The sequence below is a fragment of the Papio anubis genome, chromosome 18 (genome assembly GCF_008728515.1).
Source record: "Papio anubis isolate 15944 chromosome 18, Panubis1.0, whole genome shotgun sequence".
Taxonomy (NCBI): Eukaryota; Metazoa; Chordata; class Mammalia; order Primates; family Cercopithecidae; genus Papio; species Papio anubis.
The window spans coordinates 13,931,289-13,957,801 of NC_044993.1; the positions used below are offsets into that span (position 1 = coordinate 13,931,289).

At 36.0% G+C, this 26,513-nt stretch overlaps 2 long non-coding RNA genes across 4 annotated transcripts in view; both read left to right on the forward strand.

Moving 5' to 3' along the window:
- Positions 1–288: 288 nt before the first annotated feature.
- Positions 289–26,513, forward strand: part of LOC103880552 — a 42,849-nt gene continuing 16,624 nt past the window's right edge. For 2 of the 3 annotated variants that reach the window (XR_002519313.2, XR_641656.4), the window contains exons 1-5: positions 289–1,475; positions 9,002–9,071; positions 18,977–19,078; positions 23,251–23,377; positions 25,050–26,006. This is a non-coding gene — a long non-coding RNA (uncharacterized LOC103880552). The remainder of the gene's footprint in view (positions 1,476–9,001; positions 9,072–18,976; positions 19,079–23,250; positions 23,378–25,049; positions 26,007–26,513) is intronic. The other variant, XR_001898313.3, reaches the window with a different exon arrangement.
- On the forward strand, positions 10,345–12,834 carry LOC103880551. Its single transcript, XR_641651.3, has 2 exons — positions 10,345–11,882; positions 12,438–12,834. It is a non-coding gene; the product is annotated as an uncharacterized LOC103880551 (long non-coding RNA).

Here is a 26,513-nt window from a genome sequence, read left to right on the forward strand (position 1 = left end):
ATTTATTCATTTATTTATTTTTATTTATTTTTTTGAGATGGAGTCTTGCTCTGTCGCCCAGGCTGGAGTACAGTGGTGCGACCTTGGCTCACTGCAACCTCCACCTCCTGGGTTCAAGCCATTCTCCTGCCTCAGCCCTCTCAAATAGCTAGGACTACAAGCACGCGCCACCAACCTTAGCTAATTTTTTTTTTTTTTTTTTTTTTTTTTGTATTTTTAGTAGAGACGGGGTTTCACCATGTTGGCCAGGATGGTCTCAATCTCTTGACCTCGTGATCCACCCACCTCGGCCTCCCAAAGTGCTGGGATTACAAGCGTGAGCCACCATGCCTGGCCCATAACCATTGTATTTTTAAATAATATATGTCAATCTATTTGTCTGCAGTTCATGGATACTAAACTGTACTCATTTATTTCTGCATAAAGCCATATCAGTGACTGTCCAATACCCTAACAACTAAGATGAAAAGCAATTTAATAATTTTTCAAAAATTACTATTAAGAATTTAAATCCTCTTTGGAATTATTTTAGAAGAGTGATCTCTATTTAGTTTGTTTTTGCCTAATCTTTCAGCAGAAATCTAATGAAAAGAAAGCTCCTTAATTGTATTTAATATTTAAAAATTCCATTAAGTTTTCAGATTGATAGTTTGCAGCTAAACCCTGTCTTATTTTCTTTTTTAGTCATATTAACATCTTTCAATTTCAAATCGTGTTAGGGAACCCAGAAAATAAAAGAAGGTTATCCGTATTCGTTTTCTATTGCTGGGTAACAAACTACTACAAAATTAACGTTAAAAAAACACACACTTATTATCTCATGGTTTCTGTGGATAAGCTTAGCTGGGTACTCTGCTACTTAGGGTTTCACAAAGCTAAAATCAAGGTGGAAGCTGGGCTGTGTTCTCATCTGGAGGTTAGAACGGGAAAGAATCAACTTCTACTCTTACTCAGATCATAAGACATAATTAATTTCCTAGTGTCTACAGAACTGAAGGCCTGGGCTTCTTGCTTTCTATCAGCTGAAGGCTTCCTTTATCTTTTAGTGACTGCCTAGAGTTACCAGAGGCCACCCCGCTTCCTAGAGGCTGCCCACAGTTCTTTGCCATTGGACTTTACTAACATAGTGGCTTACTTCATCAAGATAGCAAGGAGAGTCTCTAGAACAAGTCTGCTAACAGTAGAGTGTTTTACATAATGTGATGTCATCCCATGTATGACATTACATCCACCACGTTTGCCATTTCCATGGCTTAGAAGCAAGTCACAGGTCCTAACTCACACTCAAGGGGAGGAGGCCACACAAAGCAATGACCATCAGGAGAAGAGATTAGAAGTGCCACCTTAGCATTTGTCTGCCACACAGTCTTCCTGAGAAAACCAAGATCTAGAATTTCTAGTAGAATTTTCTTTTGTTCATCTAAGAATCAATTGATTCTTAATTCTAAGCTTGAAGTGTAACTGCTTTTTTATGGGTAAGTTAAATGTATCCATTTTTAAGCCTGTGAAAATATTTTGAAAGAAAATTACTACATTACCCTATGGGAGAGAGAATATGTATATATAAGTATCAATATAGAAAGAAAATACATTGAGAAAATACATATTTGTTCACAAATGTATACAAATGAACATTTTGATATACAGACACATTTAAATAAAATGTAAAAAGCACTTATATATTTTGGGGGCTTTTTAGATTTAAAATGCATTATTGATCACATCTGCTAATATTTCATATTTACGAAGGCAAAGCCACCATCTAAATTAATGGTCGTAATTAGCAGATTGAGTTTTTCACCACAGGCAAATATCTGTCTTCTAGAGTTGTAAATGAGCATTTAAGGATTGAAGCAGCAGGTAGTATATTCTCTAAGAACAAAATGATTATTTAACATAATTTATAAAGAATGAGATATTCATACTAATTAATTCTTAAATACCGATTTTATACATGAATTCTTAATATTCCATTTTATTTAAATTTTATTTAATATTAATTTAGCCAGTGAGAAGCATTTGTGCAAGTTTTATTTGGTAATTTTGCTTGATTTCTATCCTGTTTATATAGTGTTTCTGAGTCTTATTCTCAATAATTTAGATGAAAAAGTTTTTAAATTAATTATTACATATAGATTTAGAAAATCACTTTAACATGAAAGATAGCTTTAATATTTTAATAGTTAATGTATTAATTGACATACTTCCTGACAATTATTTTAATAATTATCTATGGATTATATAGATAAGCAAAAGAGTGAGTGAAAAATCAACACATGGAAAAATACTTGACATTTAATATATTATACTGAGAAAACTACCTTTGGGATTGTATTATATGGATCTTGCTAAGCTGCAATACCTTAGACAAATTAATTAGTTCTATTGACCCTCAGTATAATAGACATAGTAATTATTACTTAACATGGTTATTTGATTTGTAAAACAATACGCAAATATATTTTATTATGGGAAACCTAAAAATTGTGCCTCCTTTATTCCTGCACCTCACCTTGTAAAACACATAAATTAGTTCACAGGAGTTAAAAATTTAAAAACCCCGATTATTACAACTTTTATTTTGAAATAATTTTAAACACCAAAGAGTCTGTAAGGATATTAAAGAAACTGCTTATCACGTCAGGTAACATTTCATATTTACAAAGACAAAGCCACCATCAAAATTAACGGTAGTATGTAGGGCTGTACGTCTTGTTAAACCGTCTTCTCAGTCTTTTGACACGTTCTATAAATTTTTTAAGGAATGTTTTGTTTTCTGATACAAAAACACATTGCACGGCTCATTCTTCATGATGCACTTGTTCTCATTTTGTTGGAATTGTGTTTAAATACTAATATCTGGATGCTAGATATGCTCTTTGCAACTTGGGTGAGATCTCATATTCTCAGCACTTTGCATGCCCCCCAAACAACAACAAAATGTCCAAATGGTAATTAAATTTCTACTTTACATCATTTTTAAAAATTGAAAAATAAATTACAATTGAAACATAGTAGAATCAATTGCAAAAAAAAAGTTTAATCATATAATTTGACCACTTACGTTAACCAATAAATTAAATGCAAAAGTAACTCAGAAAATCTTAGTCATTTTGGGCTGCTATAACAAAATACCATAGACTGGGTGGCGTATAAACTAGAAACATTTATTTCTCATAGTTCTAGAGGCTGGAAGTTCAAGACCAGGGTGCAAGCATGGCCAGGTTCTGCTAAGGGTCCTTTTGGTCCTTTTTCAGATTGTAGACTGCCAACTTCTTTTTGTATCTTCACATATCCTCAGAAAGAGAAAGAGCTAGCTCTCTGACCTCTCCTTACAAGGGCACTAATCTCATTCATGAGGGCTCCACCCTCATTACCTAATTACCTCTCAGATGTTCTACCTCCAAGTACCATCACACAGAGATTAGGGTTTCAACATATAAATCTGGGGATGACACAAACATTCAGTTCATTGCATTACCTTAATATACTACTGGCTCCATATAAGCTCAAAGGCTGCAAATTAAGTATATTTTCTTCCTTTTTTCCTAGCTTTATCTTGAGTCAAAGGCATTGTGATCTTTTATTTTATGGATTAAATGTGCACTAATATAAATCAAAATCACTGTGATATGGTTTGTCCGTGTCCCCAACCAAATAGCACTTTGAATTGTAATAATCCCTATGTGTAAAGAGCAGGGCCAGGTGGAGATAATTGAATCGTGGGGGCAGCTCCCCCATACTGTTCTTATGATAGTGAACAAGTCTCATGAGATCTGATGGTTTTATAAAGAGGAGTTTCCCTGCACACACTGTCTTGCCTACCACCATGTAAGCTGTGGCCCTGCTCCTCTTTCACTTTCTGCCATGATTGTGAGGCCTCCTCAGCCATGTGGAACTGTGAGCCAATTAAACCTCTTTTCTTTATAAATTACCCAGTCTCAGGTATGTCTTTATTAGCAGCATGAGAATAGACTAACACACACTGAAATATAGTGTTATAGAAATATGGTATTATACTGACCACATGTCTCAGTTTAGGGAGAACAGTCCAGGTTAATTGCCATACCCTGAACATAAATATTAATGTTGAACTATTTCAACTCTCAGAAGTGCCCCAGCTTGGACAAAACTCATGCAGTTGACCAATATCCTATTTACCACCTGTTGTGATATGTTATTGGTACCAACATGCTTTAAAAATGTTCCATTGGTCAGCTCTGTTATTATAATTTTTTTTTTTTTTTTGAGATAGAGTCTCGCTCTGTCGCCCAGGCTGGAGTGCAGTGGCGCAATCTCGGCTCACTGCAAGCTCTGCCTCCCAGGTTTACCCTGTTCTCCTGCCTCAGCCTCCCGAGTAGCTGGGACTATCGGCACCCGCCACCGCGCCCGGCTAATTTTTTGTAGTTTTAGTAGAGACGGGATTTCACCGTGTTAGCCAGGAGGGTCTCGATCTCCTGACCTCGTGATCCACTCGCCTCGGCCTCCCAAAGTGCTGGGATTACAGGCGTGAGCCACCACACCCGGCCTATTATAATTTTTAATAAGCAATTTTTTACAGAAAGTATATATTGTCTCTATCAATTCCACTTACTAAACTCTCTAAAAAAAAAAAAAACAATAAACTATTATCTATCATCCTTGTCATGAAAAGAACCCTCTTAATTTATCAGTATCTATGTTTAATTACAGAATTTCACAGCATAAAATATTTTTAAACACTTTGAGACAGGACATACACATTTTAAAATGTGTTATTGGTAATTATTAGAAAAGTATAGGAGTGTGTCAGCTTGTTTATAATTTTTTAATAAAAATGAAAAAATATGAGCCTCTCAAATGTCCATCAATAAAATATTATTAAGTATTTTAGTACAATAGAAAATTATACAGCCATTATTCACATAGTGCTCAAATAATAGATTAAGTAACTTGAAGGGATTTCCACAAAATAGCAAAGTGGTTATCTCTTTTTAGAGGAACTATGGGTAATTTTTACGTATTTCCTTATGTACTTACTATATTTTTAATAGTTACATTTAAGTTGAATGGATTTATAATCAGAAATATATATATATTTATTCAGTCATAAACATAATACACCTTCACATTTATCTTGTGAAAATTATTTTATCATAAGTCTAAAAATAATATCCTCCAAAAGAAATTTAAAGTCACTTATATTCTTGTTTATTAAATTGTATTTTATCATACTTTTAACAGGAACATGAATAATAGAGGGATTTCATATAACATTGACTTTATTCAATTTTGACATATTTGACATATATTAGAATATGCTTTCATTTTTATATGCATAATATGCATGAAATATATAAATATGTCTGTTTGTACACATACTTCATAAGTTATACATATCATTTCTACCAAACGGCACCTTAAATCTTAATGAAAATGGAAAGTTATTTCACTTTTACTGTAAGTGTAGGTAGCACCCAACACAGCGCAGATGCAAAGTTCTATGCTTATCTATTAAATATAGGGTATTAATAATGTTCAAAAGATCTTTATCCTTGGTTATTTTTAACTGTCTGTTCTATCAGTTTTTAATGATGATAAATTTGACTATCTCTCTAGAAATTTTGTTTTTTCTTCACAGATTTGTGCCTATAATATTACATAGCAAAGTTTACTTCCTGACTTTCTTTAACAGTTACCAGTAAGCAACAGCATTCTCTTTCTTTCGTGATATTGTATACTAAATTATATGCTATGTGACATTATCATTTGTTCTTTATGCTATTTTGATTAATATTTTTGGGGAATAGTGCATTTCACTGTTAATTATGGAATTAATTCTATCTGTTTGTAACTGCCTACTAAGTTTTCAAGCACCATTTATTATAAGTTCATCTGCAGCCCTTATCATACACTAAATTTCCATACGTATCTGAGTTTGCTTCTTGGCTCTCCATTCTATTTCACAATTTCATTTGTCATTCCATGCACCAGTGCCAAATTACTTGAGGTTTAGAGAATTTATAGTAATGTCTGGAAAAGCTTGTTCCCGCCTACTTTACCATTTTCGTTATTTTTATTGCTATTCTTACAGTTATTTTTTTCCACATGAACTTTAGTATGACCTAGCCTAATTCCATTAAAAATAATTGCTATTTTTTTGGAAGGTATGAGTTAAAATTTAGAGAAAAACTTACGCAGTACTACCATCTTTATGATTTTGGATTGCCCTATCTGAAATGTCTTTCCATTTGTTTAAGTCTACTCTACTGTTTTTCGGAAATGTTTTAAACTTTTCTTCAAATAATCCTACGAACTGTGTGTTAATTATATATCTAAATAACTTACTGAATTTTAAAAGTTTGTTTCATCATTGATTTTTAAGAGTTTTCCAGGTATATGTTCCTGTCAGCTACAAATAAAGATAGTTTTACTTCTTTACCTATTCTTATGCCTCAGCCATTTCTCTTGATTAATTGCATTGATTAATACTTGCATTAATGTACTGAATAGAAGCAGATGTTGTGGGCGTACTGCCCTAATTCTTGGAAACATTACTACTCTTTCTCATTAAATAAGATGTTACTGACTTTAGAAGATATGTGGGTGTCTGTGCATGCAGGTAAACGTATGTGTGTAGATATGTCTATGTGTGTGTGTATATATATAATACACATATATAAAAAACATATGTATTATATACATATACATAATACATATGTGCATTACTTATGCATGTGTTTATACATGTATACACATATACACACATATGTATATATGTAATACACATGTGTATAAATATAATACATGTGTACATAGTGTGTATATGTACATATATGTATATTATGTAACATAATGTGTACACAATACATGTGTATATATGTATATATGTAATACATATGTGTATACATGTATACACAATATGAACACATATATGCAACACATTAATCCATGTATGTAGAAAGTTTTGTTAGATTATAAATTTAAATATTTCTTTTCTACTTTTTTTGCTGTTCTTCAGTAAGTAAAATACTATGAACGTTATTCTTTCTTTTTCTGTCTCCTATTTCTACTACTTTCCATTTTCGCTTTTTCACTCCTTTTTTAAAGTCCCATTTTTATGCTATCCTGCTAAAGACTGCTATCCTGCCTTTTATCAATATTCAAAGTTAAAATTCAATTTATCCTCCGTTGGATATTGTATAAATTGTTATTAATTTCTGACACTATTTTGTCTTTTTCTTTCTTTTTTGTTCCATCAACTATCTTTATTCCTGGGTTTGGTTTTGTTGTTCATGTTGATTTCTATTCTTAGTTTCTGAATTTACGAATCAAGGTTGTCTCTCATATTCTTAAATGCCTCTATTAATACATTTATTTCATCTTAATGGTCATTATATAGTTTTCTGTTTTATACTTATTTTTTCAGGGAGAATTTTCCTCAAGTGAGGTATGCCAGCAATGTTTTTCTTGTTCAGTAAGAAATATCCTTCAGAAGCTTGTTCTAAACACTTGCTTACAGAGATCTCTTTTTGAGAAACAGTTCCACTCACTGAGAGAAAACAGCACACAATGCACAGGCTTAGGGTTAGGGTCAGGGTTAGGGTTCATCAGTGTTTCTATAACATTCCTAGTTTAATGGTGCTCTTCTCTGTCACTGTTGCAAAGTTCAATTTCTTAGCTTATGTTTCTGTTTATTTTGTCAGTGTTAGTGAAAAAAATTAAACATATATTAAATATAACATATTATAAAAATTAAACATGTTAAATATAACATATATTAAAATTTCTTTTTATTTTAGGGCTGGCCAACATATGATTTTCATAGCATAATGTCAAGTTTCCATAAGAAAAACAATTTTTAAGGTTGTCTTATTTAGCATGATATATTTTCATGGGAAACTGATGCCCAACTTGATAGGGCAATTGAGGCACTCTGTACAAACCTGCAGGTGAATGTCAAGCACACGGACAGGGCACGGGGCAGAGTTCTGAGGCCAGCAGCATGAGAAAGCTTCACCATCTCTTTTCTAGAGGGACAAAAGGCCAAGCGGTTGTCTGAAACCTGGGGAAGATGCCAAATAGAATGGCAGCCAGCAGGAGCTCTGGCCATCCATAGATGGGCACAAGTGAAACTGAGAGGTTAATTTGATCAGGTCTGCCTGCCCTGCTTGCTTCTGGTCATTTGCTTTTTGTTATTATTTTTTTTTTTTCCTTTTTCCATGAAGCTGAAGGCCATGGTCACTGAAGCCTGCACTGATGAACACTAAAACTTAACCTTCCCTGGCTACGTTATAGATAACATTCATAGGTCACCCTGGTAATGGTCACTTCAGTTGTTTTTCAGGAACTTGGACCAGCCCCTGTCCAGCTCAAACCAGCTGAGACCATGAACCCTTCAATTGTACAAATGCCCAAGAAATGACCTTTTGACTTTAGAAGACCAAAAACTCCACCCTCAGATCACCATTGAAACCACACACATTGTATCTTCCGTGTATCAGACCTCATGAAAAAGTATGAAGATCAATGATAAACTAAAAAAAAAATTTACAACATTTAGGACAGCATAATAGTTAATAGAGAGATATTTAAAATATACATGTCATACAAATCTTGAGAAAGAACACAGAAACAAAATCTCATTTAAAAAGATAGACATGGATATTTTAAGGGAAATTGAAATACCGATTACTATCAAACTTAAGATAAATTCACCAGTATTTAAAAAAAAAAAAAATCAATTAAATACCAGGCTACAGTGAGCTAGCGTCACCACTTTCTGTACATATGTCCTAGGAAATACCATCAACCCTGACTATGCTTGCCCAGAACTAACTTGTTACTTAATTTTTCCCATTTTTCTCCACTGCCGATAGCATTTCCCCATTCCTTAAACCACCCCACTTCCCTAACCCATGATAAACCTTATTATCTTCAGGGCAGAGGATGTGAAAATTGTTCTTCCACCTCCTCACTCAGCGGCCTTGCAAATAAATCTTTTCTCTTTTGCAAAACCCAGGTCAAAATGATTGATTCACCTTGTGCGGGCAAAACAATCCTGGACCTGGCCAGTAACCCAGCCAAACCTGGTGAGCTCACAAGAATGGAGCCTGTTTAGTAAGCATGCTCCTCCCCTCTCTGTCTCATCATACCCTCAATCAATTGGCATAGTTTGAGTGCTCACTATAGCCTGTTATTTAATTGATTTTTTAAAAATTACTGGTGAATTTGTCCTAAGTTTAGTCATAATCAGACGTCATTTTCCTTTAAAATACCCGTCCGTATCTTTTTCCGATTTTGTTTTTATTTTCTTTCTCAAGATTTGTATGACATGTATATTTTAAATGTCTATTAACTATTATTTTGTCATAAATGTTGTAATTTCTTTTAGTTTGTCATGGATCTTTACACTTTTTTGTAGTGCCTTTGATATACAGAAGATATATTGTGTGTGACTTAGTATACTAGGGTTTACTATATTATTTCTTCTGAAGACTATTTCTTCTGGAGAAATCAGAAATACCTTTATTTAGGCATCTAATACATTTGTAGATTTTATTGTAATATCGACTATTTCAGTACAAATTTTAAAACAGTTCAAAATTTGTTCATGTTTGGTTTGATAAAAATTCCAAGATGTGTGTGTGTGTATGTATGTGTATGTGTGTGTCTGTTTTGTTAAAAAGGTAAACTGAGGCACAACAAAATTCTAAAGAGTTGCCTTGAGCAAACATTAATTCACAAATTAGGCAGCTCCAAATCAGAAGTGTTTCAGAATCTCCATCAGGAAAACTCAAGAGAAAGGACCTTATAGAATTAACAAGGAAGTAAAGCAAAGGAAATATTTGATTGGTTACAGTTATACAGTTACCTTATTTGGTCTAACCAAATAAGGTTTCTAGTTATGTAAGGTCTCTAGTTATGTAAGTTTATTGGCCACTTCTGATTGGCTGCAATTAAGTTATGTTTTTCTTTAATATAGGTGCTATGGTCTGAATGTTCATATGTTGAAAACGTAACCCTTAATGCCACAGTGTTGGGAGGTGGGGAGTAATGGGAGGTGCTTAGGTCATAAGGGCTCTGCCTTCATTAATGAATTAATGCCTCTATAAAAAGGGCTTGTGAAGGCTGGGCTTGGTGGCTCACACCTGTAGTCCCAGCATTTTGGGAGGCTGAGGAGGGTGGATCACCTGAGGTCAGGAGTTCGAGACCAACCTGGGCAACATGGTGAACCCCCATCTCTACTAAAAATACAAAAATTACCTGGGCTGGTGGTGCAAGCCTGTAGTCCCAGCTACTCAGGAGGCTGAGGCAGGAGAATTGCTTGAACCTGGGAGGCAGAGGTTGCATTGAGCTGAGATCACACCATTGCACTTCAGCCTGGGTGACAGAGCGACATCCTGTCTCAAAAATTAAATAAATAAATGAATAGGGCTTGCAGGAGTGAGTTCACCCTCTTGCATTCTTTTGCCATGAGGACATAGCAAGAAGACTCTCACCAGATACCAGATGCTGGCACGTTGATCTTACACTTCCCAGCCCCAGAACTATGAGAAATAAATTTTTGTTCTCCATAAATTACCCAGTCTCAGGTATTCTGTTAGAGCAGCACAAAGGGATTAGGACAATATGCATTTATAGAAAATCACTCAAATTAAGTTTTGATTATATTTACAAATCAAACAAGGTTAAGATCGCCTGTAAGGTCTAACTAGCTTACATGATTAATCCTTTTTTTTTTTTTAAGAGACATGGTCTCACTATGTTGCCCAGGTTGAAATGCAGTGGCTACTCACAAGTGCAATCATAGTGCACTGAAGCCCGAAAGGGATCTCAAGCAATCTGCCTGCCTCAGCCCCCTGGAGTGGCAGGGACTAAAGAATGAGCCACCGCATTCAGCTTAATTATCCCAGTAATTTTTTAAATAATCCATTCCTTTTCATTTTAATTATATGCATCACATTAGAGTCTCTTTAATGGCTATGTAAATTGTTTCATTGATCTATTTATGCCAGCATCACATGATTTTAACTCTTATAGATTTAATCATTTCTGGCTTCTGATAAGGCAAGTCACTTTGAAGCCTGCTTCTGTTCAGTGATTCCCACATTTTACACTGAGTCCTTTATTTAGGTCTTTCCATCAGTTTCCCACTCAGAGACAATAAATCCAGTAGAGACCCTGTGTCGAGAAAACCGGGGTTGAGAGTAAGAAGAAGACAACAGTTTGCAGGACGCTTTAAGAAAACTCAAAAATTTACCCTGTCCAATTTGGCAACATAAATCTCTCTTTACATTGCATTTATGTAAATTGGATAAGGTGATCAAATCATCTGTGAACCTCTGTGAATTGTCATTCATAAAGTATAAAATGGCTTTATTCCTGTCAGAAAAAAAGGTATATGCATAATTGTTTGGTTTGATATCTGTACTTTCTAGTCAATGTAATACAGTTTTGAATTGGGAGTTAAAGGTAACCTCAATCAGGGAGGAAAATTATTACCCAGCTTCAGTTCTGATTCAGAGGAAAGTTAAGAGTTGTTTCCACACTTAAAAAAAAAATAAGTGCTAACATGTCCAAAAGCTATGCCTGCTTTCAATGATGAACATGTCTTCTTACTGCACCTTGGGAAACTGGGCCCATGAAAGTGCATCGCCTCTCTCATTCTCTGAACCACCTGCTAATTTGCTGTAAGCAACAGAATTGATGATAGTATTTTTGTTTCTTAACCCACTAAATTACCTTCATGCTCCAAATGGTCTAATCGGTATTCTGTTCTTCAAAGCATCAGTAGCTGATTTTCATAAGGAAATGAAAATGACAGGCGAAGTTCTTGGCCTGAGCTCCTTGCAGGCAGAGCAGTCATGTGACAGGCTCGCTGTCTACAGCCTCTGCAGAAGGTGAGGCCTTGCTCGGCATTACCTGATGGGGTCCTATATTAAGGCTTAGAAACCCCAATTTAATTTGATTAACGATTCTGCTGGCAACTTGTTAGCTGTTGCTCTTCCAACCCCAGACTTCAGAGAGCTTTTACGGAGCCTGTTGTAAATAAATGCATTTGACAATCTACAGGATATGATTTGTCATTCTAATAATATTGACAAAAACAACTGGATTTAAAGATGAAAGTGTCTGGCATGAGGAGTACGGGGACAGGAGGAATGAAAAGGAATATTTAAGAATGCAAAAACCAGTCAGACAGCACAGCTCTGAGCCTGGCAGTGCCCCCGGAGGGGCACTGGTTCACATGCTGATTGTGAGCAAGGAAAATCTCATTTAAACCAAGTGGGAAATTATAGTTACCAAATTGGCAATTACTTCATTCATATATATATCTTTCACTGCTACGTTCCCATGACTGCATGGGTCACTTCTGACCTTAGGGCTCTTTACAATTCTTGATTTCATTAGTATAAAAAATATGAACTCTGAACACTGTCGGGTGTGACTTCCAGGCAGAAAGATCAACTGTGTGAACCAAGCTGAGTGTCTTCAGCAGCCCCTGAGTTGCTGCGCTGTGAACTGGGTGTACAGACTGCTAATGCTTTGCTGGGAGTTCTTTCAACAAGGAAATTACTCGATGCACCAGCTTTGAAGCGACGCGGCATATGCATGCTCTAGAAAGGTAAAATGCTAAGGCCTGTCCTGCTGAAGAGTCCAGTGGCCACACCAGCTTCACATGACGTAGGACCACAGCTTCTCCACAACCTCTGACCATCTCCACCCTCTGAAGTGGTCCTCTGGATCTAATGTCCCAATATGCTGTGTTATTTGTAACATGCTGAGGGCTCTGCCCCACTTACGTTCCTTACCTCTTCTAGATGATGCATTAAAATATTTTGTGATCCATAATGAGTCTGATTTGTGAAATGATTCATTTACCCAAATGTTTATGAGCATCTATTACAGGGCAGTCTTGGTGACAGGTGGCAGAATTTAAAGGAGAAACATGATAGTCATTGCTTTGCCTCCTCTGAGCTAAATATCCTGCAAGGGAGACAGGTGCATTAAATAAGAAATTACAGTAATAATTATTAAAAAGCCAAGAAACAACAGATGCTGGTGAGGCTATGGAGAAATAGGAATGCTTTTACATTGTTGGTGGGAATGTAAATTAGTTCAACTATTATGGAAGACATTGTGACGATTCCTCAAGGATCTAGAACCAGAAACACCATTTGGCCCAGCAATCCCACTACTGGGTATATACCCAAAGGCATATGCATCATTCCGTTATAAAGATACATGCACACTTATGTTTGTTGCAACAGTATTCGCAATAGCAAAGATATGGAACCAACCGAAATGCCCATCAATGATAGACGGGATAAAGAAAATGTAGTACACACACACCACTCTATGTGTATGATATACACTATGTGTATATCATATGTGGTACTATGCAGCCACAAAAAGGAATGAGATCATGTCCTTTGCAGGCACAACGATGAAGCTGGAAGCCATCATCCTCAGTAAACTAACACGGGAACAGAAAACCAACACCGCATGTTCTCACTCACAAGTGGGAATTGAACAATAATAACACATGGACACAGGTAGGGGAACAACACACACTGGGGCCTCTCGGGCGGTGCCGGGGGAGGGGAGGGAGAGCATCACGACAAATAGCTAATGCATGCAGGCCTTAAAACTTAGGTGACGAGATGATAGGTGCGGTAAACCACCACAGCACATGTATACCTATATAACAACCCTGCACGTTCTGCACATGTATTCCAGAACTTAAAGTTAAAATAAATGAATAAATAAATAGGAATAAAAATACATTTTAAAAAATTTAAAAAGAAATTACAGTAATAGTTGACGAGCGCTGTCTTAGCATTTGAAGGGGCAATAAGAACATATATGTAGCCAGATAGCCTACCCTAGTCAAGTGGGACCAGATAATGCATTTAATAAACAGTTGTTGGGCATCATTAAATACATAAGATGACATTTAGACTGGTGCCTGGAAGATTATTTGGACTTGGTTCAATGAAAAGGTGGCAATGTAGGGGCAGGAATGGAGGTCAAGATAGGGAGAAGAACAAGTATGCAAGAAGACCAGAAATCAAAGGGAGTAAGGCATTTAGAGAAATTCAAGTAAGGTCAGCACAGCTGTCAAAGAGTAGTGATCAGAGTAGGACTGGAGGAGGAGGCCATGAGAGGTCTTCCAAGCCAAGCTAAAGAATCTGAAAAGTGGGCTGATATAGCCCAATGGTTACATTGCTCACAAGGTGCCTACTAAATAAGAGTAGACTTCTTTTGTATTATTAACATCAAATTTATACATTTCTGAGCACGAATTGAAGTTGCCTTGTGTCACACAGGTCTTCATTTAGAAATACTCAATAAAGGTCTAATGATTATAAAACTGAATGATTTTGCCAAATACAAATTATAATGTCATCTCTTTGTAATGATTTTGTAATACATATATTTGCAAATTTCCTTACTGAGCATCTTAGCAAATAATCTTTTATCTTTAAAAACAGTTCTTTAACCTTTATCAAAAGCTTAATTCCAAAAAAAAAAAACTTTAAAGGCACTGAAATAGATGATTGCAAATTTCCAATGCACTGAAATATAATCATAAGCACATTGAATGGAAACGCTATAAATAAAAATAACTCATCAGGTTGTTTTTCTAACCAGAGGAATGCAGAGTAATTAAACCGAGAAATTAAAATCTGTAAAAATAAAAATGTAATGCTATACATCAGATTTACTGATCATTTGCAAGGAACTGATTGATCTCATAGTTTTTAAAAAGGCTGATTTGGTCAAATTGTAGTCAATGCCTTGTTTTGCTTATCTCAAAGATTGTCTTTCATTAGCAAATTTACAAAGTACATTTTCATGTCAACTTAAATTGAATAATCCATACAGTTAAAAAGTGTGTGTTTGGGTGTGTGTGTTTCTGGCAAAGAGCTTCACAGGAGTGATTCTCATCAAAAACATCTGATAGTATGATTTAGTTAAAAATAATCTTCATAGTTACAAAAAATACAGGCTAATGCCAATGACAAATTATTCATGCCATTCTACTTAGTATTATCGAACAATTATAAATGGATGAAATATACAATGGGTATTTTTTCTGTGTGTACATGTAGAGCACAATTCAAAGACAGGTCTTTATATAGAAATAGAGAATCACAAATCGATTATAATTATCCATGAGAAAATATAAAATTTTTCATAATATTCCAGGTATGCTATGAAATATCTTCTTACAGATTTCTGAGCATGTACCAATAATCAACTTATGTTATTTTCTATACGCAAATGATAATTTCATTAATTTAGCCACTTCTCAATGTCTCACTGTTTCTTGACAAATGCTTACATTTTTATTTTTATTGCGGTGTTTATAGGGAGAGCTGAAAACTGCTGAAAATGTTAGTTTTTGAAAATGCAGTCAGGTGTCGCTTAACAACAGGGATATGTTCCGAGAAACGCATCGTTAGGCAATTCTGTTGTTGTGCCAACATCATCGAGTGCACTTACACAAGCACAGTATCACCTACTGCACCCCTAGGCTATATGATATAGACCATTGTTCCCAGGCTGCAAACCTGTACAGCATGCTACTGTACTGAATACTATTGGCAATTGTAACACAATGGTAATTATCTGTGTATCTAAACATATCAAAACACAGTAAAAATATGGATTTTTTTAAATGGTACATCTCTATAGCATTGTTACCATGAATTGAGCTTGCATGACAGGAAGTTTCTCTGAGTAAAGGTGAATGCAGGACATTACTGTACACTACTATAGACTTCATCAATGCTGTACATTTAGGCTACAATAAATTTATTAAAAATAAAGTGTGCTACAACATTACAACAGCTATGATGTCACTAGGCAATAGGATTTTTTCAGCTCCATTATAATCTTATGGAACCACCATTATATATGTGGTCCATCATTGGCCCAAATGTCATTACGCAGCACCAGACTGTATATATACATATATATACCTACAGACATACAAACTCACACACACACACACACAAAAGAATAACAATCTATTTCTATGGACAAAGACAAAAGGAAAAGGTCTGTCCTCCTCCTCCACTCCTTTTGATTAAAAGAGATGGGCTTCTGTCACATGAAAAACTGGGAGCAAAGAAAGGAAGTAGCTCTTTACATACAGCCACCCTCTCTTGGAAGCAACTGCCACAGCTCTTTCAGAAGAGAAAAGCCAGTCGGGCGTAGTGGCTCACACCTGTAATCCCAGCACTTTGGGAGGCCAAGGCGGGTGGATCACCTGAGGTCAGGAGTTTGAGACCAGCCTGACCAATATGGTGAAACCCAGTCTCTACTAAAAGTACAAAAATGAGCCGGGTGTGGTGGCATGCACCTGTAGTCCCAGCTACTCGGGAGGCTGAGGAGGGAGAATCGCTTAAACCCAGGAGGTAGAAGTTGTAGTGAGCTGAGATAGCATCACTGCACTCCAGCCTGGGAGAAAGAGTGAGACAGAGTGAGACTCTGTCTCAAAAAAAAAAAAAAAAGAAGAAGAAAATGAAAAAGCAGAGTAAAGCCTAGAGAGGTAAGAAAGAGTAAAGCCCTATATCCTTTCTTGGTGCCATTAAGTCCTGTCCACACTGCTGTGAACAGTCCCTTTATCAAATGCTCTAAGGAGCAGAGAGCACACAATGGTGTTGCTAATATTTTAGAATTACAGAGGGGAATATGTTCTAATTGATATTTCCCTAAAAATGTTACATTATCTAATCAGTCTTGGGAATTCATCACATTGAGTGCATAAATTTCCCACCCATATAAAAAATCAAGAGTGGATATAAACGACAAAAGTGATGGATTATGCTACATATCTCCTGTTAATCTCTGCAGCAGTGCGCATTAGCAGGAGTCAGAGGCAGGAGAAGAGGAGGCTGGTGGCTTAATTTTTGGCTGCTTTCTTGCTGGGTCACTTCAACTGGTCCATCACAAAAGGACCTTCCATATGGCTTCATTCCCTGGGTTTCCTTAAGTATAAAGGAGGCAGAGGCTCCCTCACTGTCAATAGATCTGTGGCACTGCATTACTTTTTGTTGGTTTCTCTAAGCCCTCCTCACCCTTTGTAAATATTTTGCTCATTAACTTTCCCAAATTTTCCTGTTTTTTTTTTTTAAACTAAAAAAGTTAGCTGAAGGTAAAAGTATGAAATAGTCATATACTTTAAATATTTTATCCTAACTTGCATCCTAACTTTATCCTAACTGCAAACACAAAAGATTTTTCAGTCTTTCAAAATAGGTTTACTGCCTTTTGTTTTCCATTATCTTTCTTGTGTGGAGTTTATTCCCAATACATTATTTCATTGTTTCTGGCTTTTTTTTTTTTTTTTTTAAGTAAAACGAGAACATAAAAACACTTGTGAAAAATATATTCATGCAGAACTGTGGATTTTTATTTTTCTTCCCTACCTTTTTATATCTTTAAATCAACAGCAAGACCAGCCTGAGCAACATAGTGAGACTCTGTCTGTATAAAATTTATACAGTTAGCTGGGTGTGGTGGTAGTAGTCCCAGCGCCTGTAGTCCCAGCTACTAGGGAAGCAGAGATGGGAGGATCACTTGAGCCCAGGAGTTGAAGGTTGCAGTGAGCTCTGATCACACCACCGCATTCCAGCCTGTATAACAGACTAAGACCCTGTCTCTAAAAAAGAGAAAGAAAAAAATCAACAGAAAAATTTTTAAGTGACTTTCTCTATCAAATTTTTCCAATCCATTCCACTTGGTTTTTATAGAAACAACTATCTTTGCATGAATTTTTCTTTTTTATTTATTTATTTTTGAGATGGAGTCTCATTCTGTCTCCCAGCCTGGAGTACAGTAGCATGATCTCAGCTCACTGCAACCTCTGCCGCCCAGGTTCAAGTGATTCTCCTGCCTCAGCCTCCCGAGTAGCTGGGGCTACATGTGCCTGCCAGCAAGCCCGGCTAATTTTTGCATTTTTAGTAGAGACAGGGTCTCACCATGTTGGCCAGGCTGGTCTCGAACTCCTGGCCTCACCTGCCTTGGCCTCCCAAAGTTCTGGCATTACAGGTGAATTTATTTTCAATTACCAAAATACACAACAAAAATACACAATATAGTAACATACGCAACTGGCCTAAACAGGTTTGGGAACAAAAACCACTGACAAAGATAAGCACACAGCTCTACTGGAAGAAGGAAAAGTGAAAAATGCAGGCAACCAGGCACAGTGGCTCAACATGCTATGGGAATCAATGAATATATTTTACCATGGAATAGTGAGTATCAGTGAAGCCAGCACATTGGTTAGGCAGAGTTTGGTTAAGAGAGTTACTATTAGGTTGGTGCAAAAGTAATTGCGTTTGCACCAACCTAATAGTAACTCTCTTAGTTTTGCACCAGCCTAATATAATGGCATTTTTGCCACTACTTTTAATGGCAAAGCCACCGTTACTTTTGCACTAACCTAAGTGTACCCGTGGAAGGGATGAGGGTGCTGGGGAAGAGTGTGTAGAATATGATCTGAAAGATCCAGGATCGAGTTACAAGGAATACCAGCATGTCAGAGTTGAATCAAGAGGGGGATCATCTGAGAAACAGGATGAGGGGAGCAAGGTCAGGAATGCTGGAGGTTTACCAGGAATTACTTGTTACTTAAAAGAGCATATTTCATATCCTAATGTAGTTAAATGCACAAGTCATTTTTAGTTATATGGTAGCTTGGCTGCTTTCTGCTGAGATGTAGGGGAGTGTTTGCTTCTTGAGAAACACGATATTTTGAGATGAGCATAGGAGAGTAAATTAAAGAGTTCTGGCTGTGAATTCTGCCTCTGACTCTGATGTGGCCCAATTACTCAGGGTCTCTGAGCCTCACTTACCTTAACTGTAAATATGAACAGTGAGGACTCATACAGCAGCCATGAAGATCAATAGAAGGGGTCTTGCACAAAACTTACTCTTCAAAAGTGCTCAAAAACATGTTTCCTTCTTTCTTCTCCAGGCTATTATATCTACGATACATTGTAAGGCGGTTGAATACCAAAAAGGAACTCCCAACCATTCTTTCACAACATATGTGTGAATTGCTACCTTTGCTCATATTGTAAGTGACTCAGTTTAATTTCTCTACAGCTGAGGGCAAATGTCCTGCTTCATAGTCCAGAATATATGCTTTGTGATGTCTTGATGGATTTTATTGATTTTATTTCACATCACTTTTGGTCACATTTCTGAATTCAGGTGTTCTTCCATGCCATGCCATTTTAATGGTTCAGTTGAGCTTATGGTTTTTGCAATGTAGCAGCCCTGTTGAGACCCAGTTCTCCTCAGTAAGACATCTTCCTGTGGGGAGTCATTGTACTAACCTCCACGTCCATAAAAGTATCTTCTATAGCAACAGCACCCCTCCAAAGTGTAATGAAAGGTCCATCATTTCCAGATACCCTAACCAATGCTTCCTCTCACTGTTAGGCTGATTCACAGTATACTGAATGCATATATAGAAAGACATGCACACATATGTTCATGGCAGCACTATTCACGATAGTAAACATGTGGAGTCAACCTAGATGCCCATAAGTGGTTTTTGACTACATAAAGAAAATGTGGTACATATACACCATGGAATACTATGCAGCCTTCAAAACGAATGAAACTGTATCCTTTGCAGCAACATGGATGGAGCTGGAGGCCACTATGCTAACCAAATTAATGCAGGAACATAAAACCAAATACTACATGTTCTCACTAATAAGTGGGAGCTAAACACTGAGTACAAATGGACACAAAGAAGGGAACAACAGACACCAGGACCTACCTGAGAGCAGAGGGTAGGAGGAGAGAGAGGACTGAAAAACAACCTATCGGGTATTATGTTGACTACCTGGGTGACAAAATTATCTGTACACCAAACCCCCATGACACACAATTTACTCATGTAACAAACCTGCACATGCACTTCTTGAACCTAAAATAAAAGCTGGAAGGGAAAAAAATTTTTTTAAAGAAAATTTAGCTTCATTAATCTATCATCTCATTCCATTTTGCATGTATTCTTACACTTTTATTTTGTCAACTTGTTACATGTTTCATGTTATCTATAGACCATAATTACTATCAAGGAGAGATTCATATGCTCTGTTCTTTAATAGCATTCTAGTAAATAGTGGGGCCCTGAGAACAGGTTAAAATATGAATGTAATGGATTAATAAATGGATAAAACTAATGTAATCCTTTATGTCATCTAACAGCTAATTTTAGGCACAAACTATAAAAATAGTAGAAGGAAGATACAAAATTGCAATTTGCTTTCTCTCCTATCATCATAAATCTAGACGTTTTAAAAATAACTTTCAAAGTACTATGGGACCAAAATTTTCCAAAGATAAAACCCAACACAGTTCCAGAGATTCATCTGTTCATGACTTGCTCACAGTAATTTGTCCACCCACCTGACCTGCAGAATTTCAGCTATCACATCAGACGACCTTTAGAGTCAGCAATTGTGGCAAAATGCAACTGTAGCCAGCACTGAGAATATGGATTGTCCACATCAAAAACTCAAGAGAGTTCGTTACTGAAATCTACCAATGTAGACTTTTTATATTCAATTACTACTGTTCTTGGCTGGGCTCAGTGACTCACGCCTGTAATCCCAGCACTTTGGGAGACTGAGGCGGGAGGATCACAAGGTCAGCAGTTCAAGACCAGCCTAACTGACATGGTAAAACCCCGTCTCTACTAAAAAAACAAAAATTAGCCGGGTATGGTGGCACGCGCCTGTAATCCCAGCTACTCAGGAGGCTGAGGCAGGAGAATTGCTTGAACCAGGGATGGGGAGGCTGCAGTGAGCTGAGATCACGCCACTGCACCCCAGCCAGGGTGACAGAGTGAGACTCTGTATCAAAAAAAAAAAAAAAAAAAGACAATTATTACTGTTCTTAAGGAGATAGGATGGATAGTGCATGATGATTATAATCATGACAGATTCTGAGATACTTACTTCAACCTGTTTTGAAACTTTATCTATTAAAATATGTTCAAAATTACAATACAAATTCAAAAGTTTACTCTTGATGTTGTGAATAGCATTATTAAACTCCACGCCCCAGCTGCCCACCTAACAACAAATAGAAAAATAATGAAGGCAGCTGTTTTTATCCAAATTTATAGTCTTGTACATGCTAACTTTATTTTTTCATAATAGAAAATACTTTCTCTATAATACATGATAGAATGTTATATGTATTAATTTTCTTTGACATGACAATAATCTGACTAGATCAAGAATATATCTCAATTACCATCTTACTATGAAGTTAGTCATCTTTGACTCTCTATGCCAAATGATTGCATAAAATAAGAAAAACACATAAAATTATTTGACAATAGTTCAGCCTTGTTTCCCTCTATTGTATCAAACTTAGAAAGCACACTGATTTAAAAAAAAAAAAAAAAGAGCACAGCACAATTAGTAGGGGAGAAAAAATTTGTAGTAATCACTGTGGATGTCCAGCTTTGAATAGAACTGAAATTTGCTGAGGTTCTAATATGATGCAGACCCTGGGCTAAGTACTCTGTATAATTATCTAACGAAGATAAATTAGAAGTGAATGTTATAGTCACACTCACTAGGGGAAGAACAGATTTACCTGTTTATCTAAGGTCACACACCTGGCTCATTAAATCCAGGTGGATTAATTCCTAAGTATTTGCATCCTCAAGTACCAAGACACTAAATAGTGACTCAAGTTGGTACAGAGTTGAGCAATGGAAGACGACTCCTCCAATTAGTGTTTAAAGTAAACAATGCAACAACAGCAATATAAAGGCACAGATATATGAAAAGAATTGGAAAATCCCCACATCACCCTACAATCAACCCAATGGTGCCCTCTCCTCTACTTGATACCCAAGACCCTGCAGGAAGGATGTTATGCTTGCGCAGATTCTTTTCCCCTTAAATGGTTCCTCAGTGTTGGTTGTTGTTGTTGTGGTTGTTGTTGCTGTTGTTGCTTGAGACAGCATCTCTTTCTGTCATCCAGGCTGGAGCTGGAGTGCAGTGACACAATCTCGGCTCACTGCAACCTCTGCCTCCTGAGGTCAAGAGAATCTCCTGCCTCAGCCTCCAGAATAGCCAGGACTACAGGTGCATATCACCACACCCAGCTAATTTTTTTGTATTTTTAGTAGAGACAGGGTTTTTCCATGTTGGCCAGGCTGGTCTTGAACTCCTGACCTCGGGTAATCCGCCTACCTCGGCCTCCCAAACTGCTGGGATTACAGGCATGAACCACTGCGACTGGCCTCCCCAGTGCTCATTTTTAAGCTGATTGTAATCTGCAAAATTTGTAGTACAAGTTTCCTGCCTCAAGAATACTAGCATATTGGGTCCTGGAATAGATAAAATAAGCTATCTATTTGGATTTTTCTTCTTACATTTGTGAGATATGAATAATAAATCTCACACAGAAGTGTAAAATGAAGAATTATAAACAGACCATAGTGTCTTTTACAGAAAGAGTCTTTTGGTGCTAAATATTTGTCTCTGCTATTTAACTTGGCTGTACCTATTACAAGCAAATGTAAGATTAGCATAAGAAAAAATGGGCAATTAAACATTGCAAATAACTTTTGTGTTATGACTTGCAACAAACTAAGTATTTGCAAGAAATTTCCTGTAGCCAAAACGTATAATTCTGAACCAGTATTAATGTAAAATAAATCTTATATAGTTTGTTAATTTATTTGCTCACATTATATCACATTAGTAACATGAATTAATTTGACTTATAGAAAAATTGATGACATCTTAATAAAATGTATCTCAGAAAATGAGGAGGACATTATTAAATATGAAGTACCATTGTCAAGTAATAGTCCCTTTAGCATATTGTCACTAAGAGACTGTTCTCTCTTTCTCTAATGGACATTAGAGCTTTATGCTGGTAATGAAAAGTAAATTTGTATAGTATGTCATTTGAAGAATAATATTCTGAAAAGCATTTGGAAAATTTTTCAAAATATTTTTACTATTTTCCATCAGTCAGTTAAATATTTTCAATCTTGTCTCTTGGATTATATCTATTATAAATATCCAAAATAATCTCGCATGTATGTGCATAGACGTATGCAAAATCTTGTTACTTCTGGTCTTTTTGGCTTGAGACACCAAGGTGATTAAAAAACAGGAAAAATACATGCATGAGAAATCTTAATAATAGAAAATAAAATAATCTCCTAAATCTCACTAGTTATTCCTTTTATGAGCACAGATTATATGCTCTGCTGTTATCTCCTCCCACCATAAGTATGAGACCAGATTCACTTCTTGACTATCATCTGGGCTTGGACATCGGTCTAGGAACCGGAAACACTGTACTTAGAGTTTTCACCATTCAGGTTTGTTTGTTTGTTTGTTTGTTTCTACCAAATAATTCAACCGGAAAATTCAACCAGAATTCTAAACAAAGATCATTTTTTAAAAGAATTATTTAATGACTCTCTAGGTAAACTTCTAAACAAACGCACTGAGTAAATGAAAAGTAGGCAAGAATTCACAGGCATATGATAATGGTGGAAATTTATTTTAGCAGCTGGAAGAATCTCTTAGCTCAAGTTAGCTGGGTCAGCATTCTTATACCCTGTTGCCATCTTGACTGACTCCATACGCCATTATACAAGAGCTCACCCTGGTACTTTAGCTCATATTCACTTTGAACGCTCTCTTTTCTGCAGCTCCCCTTGCCCACATTTTCCTGCATGCTCTTCCACGGACTTTATTTCTCTTGCTTCTTTGCTCAGCTCCTGAAATCTACTATGAATAATGTATATAGGGGACACTGGATGCCTTTACTGGTTTTCTGTGCTGAGCTCTCTCCAACATGAAATTTATTATTTTGTTTTCTGATAGCATCCAAATTACAGTTTGTGTACTTCTTAAAAGTCTGGTCATCTGAACTTTGCCCCTGACTGATAGCCTTTCTGCATAGTGAAAAGAAACCATTTCCCTTGGTTTATTGTAGTTCTTGCAGAAAGTCAGGAGTAGGGTCACTCCTGTTTCCTGCCCTCAAAGTTAAAGAATAACCTTCCAAAAAAATCTTTGCTTCTGTGGTGCATTAATTTTTTACACTTTTAAACATCCTCTAGTTGCAGAAAGGGGATATCAGAAATTTTAGCGGTTAGCAGAAGTGCTGCATAGGTCCTTTGAAAAGTTCATTCCTGAAACATACGGGTATTTGAATTTCACCAAGACATTTGACAAAAACTTTCATTTTGAACTGGTAAAATGGTGAAATGTGGACTTCATACTCTTTAATGACTTTGAATTTTAGTTCATTCATCCAAATTGCTGGATTGATTTCCACCATGAGTGACATTTACAATTTATGATAGGGGACTCTGTCTAGCCTGGTCCTATTCAGCATTTTTATTAATGATTTGAATTAGGATAAAGAAAGAATACTTAGAATAGTCAAGAAAACACAAAGAAAACATATCTTAAAGTTTACATTAGGAACTGAGTCTACTAAAATAAATTTGTGAGATGGATTTATGTAAAATATTACAACTAGTAAGTTATTAGCTATTTCTTCTTCTGTGTGGATTTCCAAATTTTTTCATTACATTTAAAAATCAATTCTTGGTGCTAACAGTTGTTGACCAGTGAAATACATTATTCGAGGGGTATTTTTGAGAATCAGCTATAGCTCTGAACTGAGACTGCTTGAGTGTTGATTCTGAACTCAGTTCTCACCAGCTGCGTGATTTTCTTTAAGTTACATAACTTCTCTGTGCCTTTGGGGATAATACTAGCGTCTGTCTTATATAATTCCTGGGAGAAAAAAATAACAAAATAAATGCACATCATTTGAGCAATGCCTAACAGATGGTATGAGCTCTGGAAGTCCCAGTGATTATTATTATCTTTACTTATTATCTTTTCTAAATATCTTTGCATCTGGACTATGTTTTCTTCTATATTCGGGCTTAAATTTTATCTTCAATAAAAATGGTGTAGTGAGAGAAATCCTCTGTTAACTGTAACTCCTTTTTAATTTTTATCTGAATGTAGGTTGATGTAGCCACACAGTACTGAAGAATTAGGAAGTTTCCTTAAGAGACAGCCCACACTTCATCACTGTGCAAAGAAATGAAGAATTCAAGAAAAAATTAGATTAAATCCTGAAATTAAATCCCAGATTTTAAAAATTGCCAGTAAAAATGGATCCACATGCCTTGCTATTAAGATCTAATATTCTCCCAAATACATAGTAATGAAGGTTGGAAAGACATCCCTTAGGCATTCTCATGAAATGATCTGTATAAACAGCTTAAATAGACAGTGTGATTAAGGCCTCCTCAATAACACCAAAATCACCTACAACTTAATTCTACTCATTCAAAGAAAGAAATTACTTCATTTCTTAGTGAATACGAGATTCCTTTTTAATGTAATAATTGGCAAACAATATTATTTGGCTTTGATATGCAATAAACCTAAATGTAGTTTGAGGGTTATTAAATCAGTGGGATCTTCAATGCCAAGAAGAAGAAGAAGATACAATCACTTTATTTTCCTCATGCTTTCCTCTGTGGCCTGAATGTTCTGATCTTATTTACGAAGTGATTTTTGTATTGGAAAGGTAATTTTAAAAATCATGCTTTTACCAGAAAGAACTGGGAATGAAAGTTAATATAGTAAAAGAAAAAATAAATGAGCCAGAGTAATAAGTTCTATTTCCATTTTACCCTTTTCTTGTCCCTCACATGAGTGGAAAAAATGGATATTTACATTGAATTTTTGAGAGTTTGACATATTCTTAACTAAATATGTCTTCAGTAGAACATTTTCAAAATTCTCTTACGAGCATTTTCCCAGGAATAGAAGAGGCCTATTTTTAACTAGGTCTGTAAGCTCTGCCAGAGGGAGACGCTTTGCCTCTTGGAGGAAGTTGCTTCACTGAGCACCCAGCAGTCATGAAATCATTCCCCTTCAATACACAAGCTGTGCTCCTGACGTTTACCAAAGGTATGTGAAGAACTTTAAATATCTGAAGAACATGGGATATGAGTATGTTTATATTATATAAGTACAAGATAATAATATTTTTGAACGATGATTTGATTTCTGATCCAAACAAAACAAAACTGAAACAGCCCTTTAAATTATGCACACATCACATTCTTTCCTCAAGCTATCTCGGTATTTCAATCCACCATCAGATGCCTTAAATATTATATACTGCTTCTAACTACTACACCATCATTCATTCCTCTACATTACCACAAGCCAAATTTTTATTTATGTATGATTCTCATCATTCTACTATAACTTCTCTTGGGTAAAATAACACCTCCCAATATAAATCACTTATTCCAAGGAATGCTTTTACACTGTTGGTGGTAGTGTAAATTAGTTCAATGAGTGTGGAAAGCAGTGTGGTGATTCCTTAAAGAGCAAAAAACAGAAGTACCATTTAACCCAGAAATTCTATTACTGGGAATATAACCAAAGGAATATAAATCGTTTAATCAA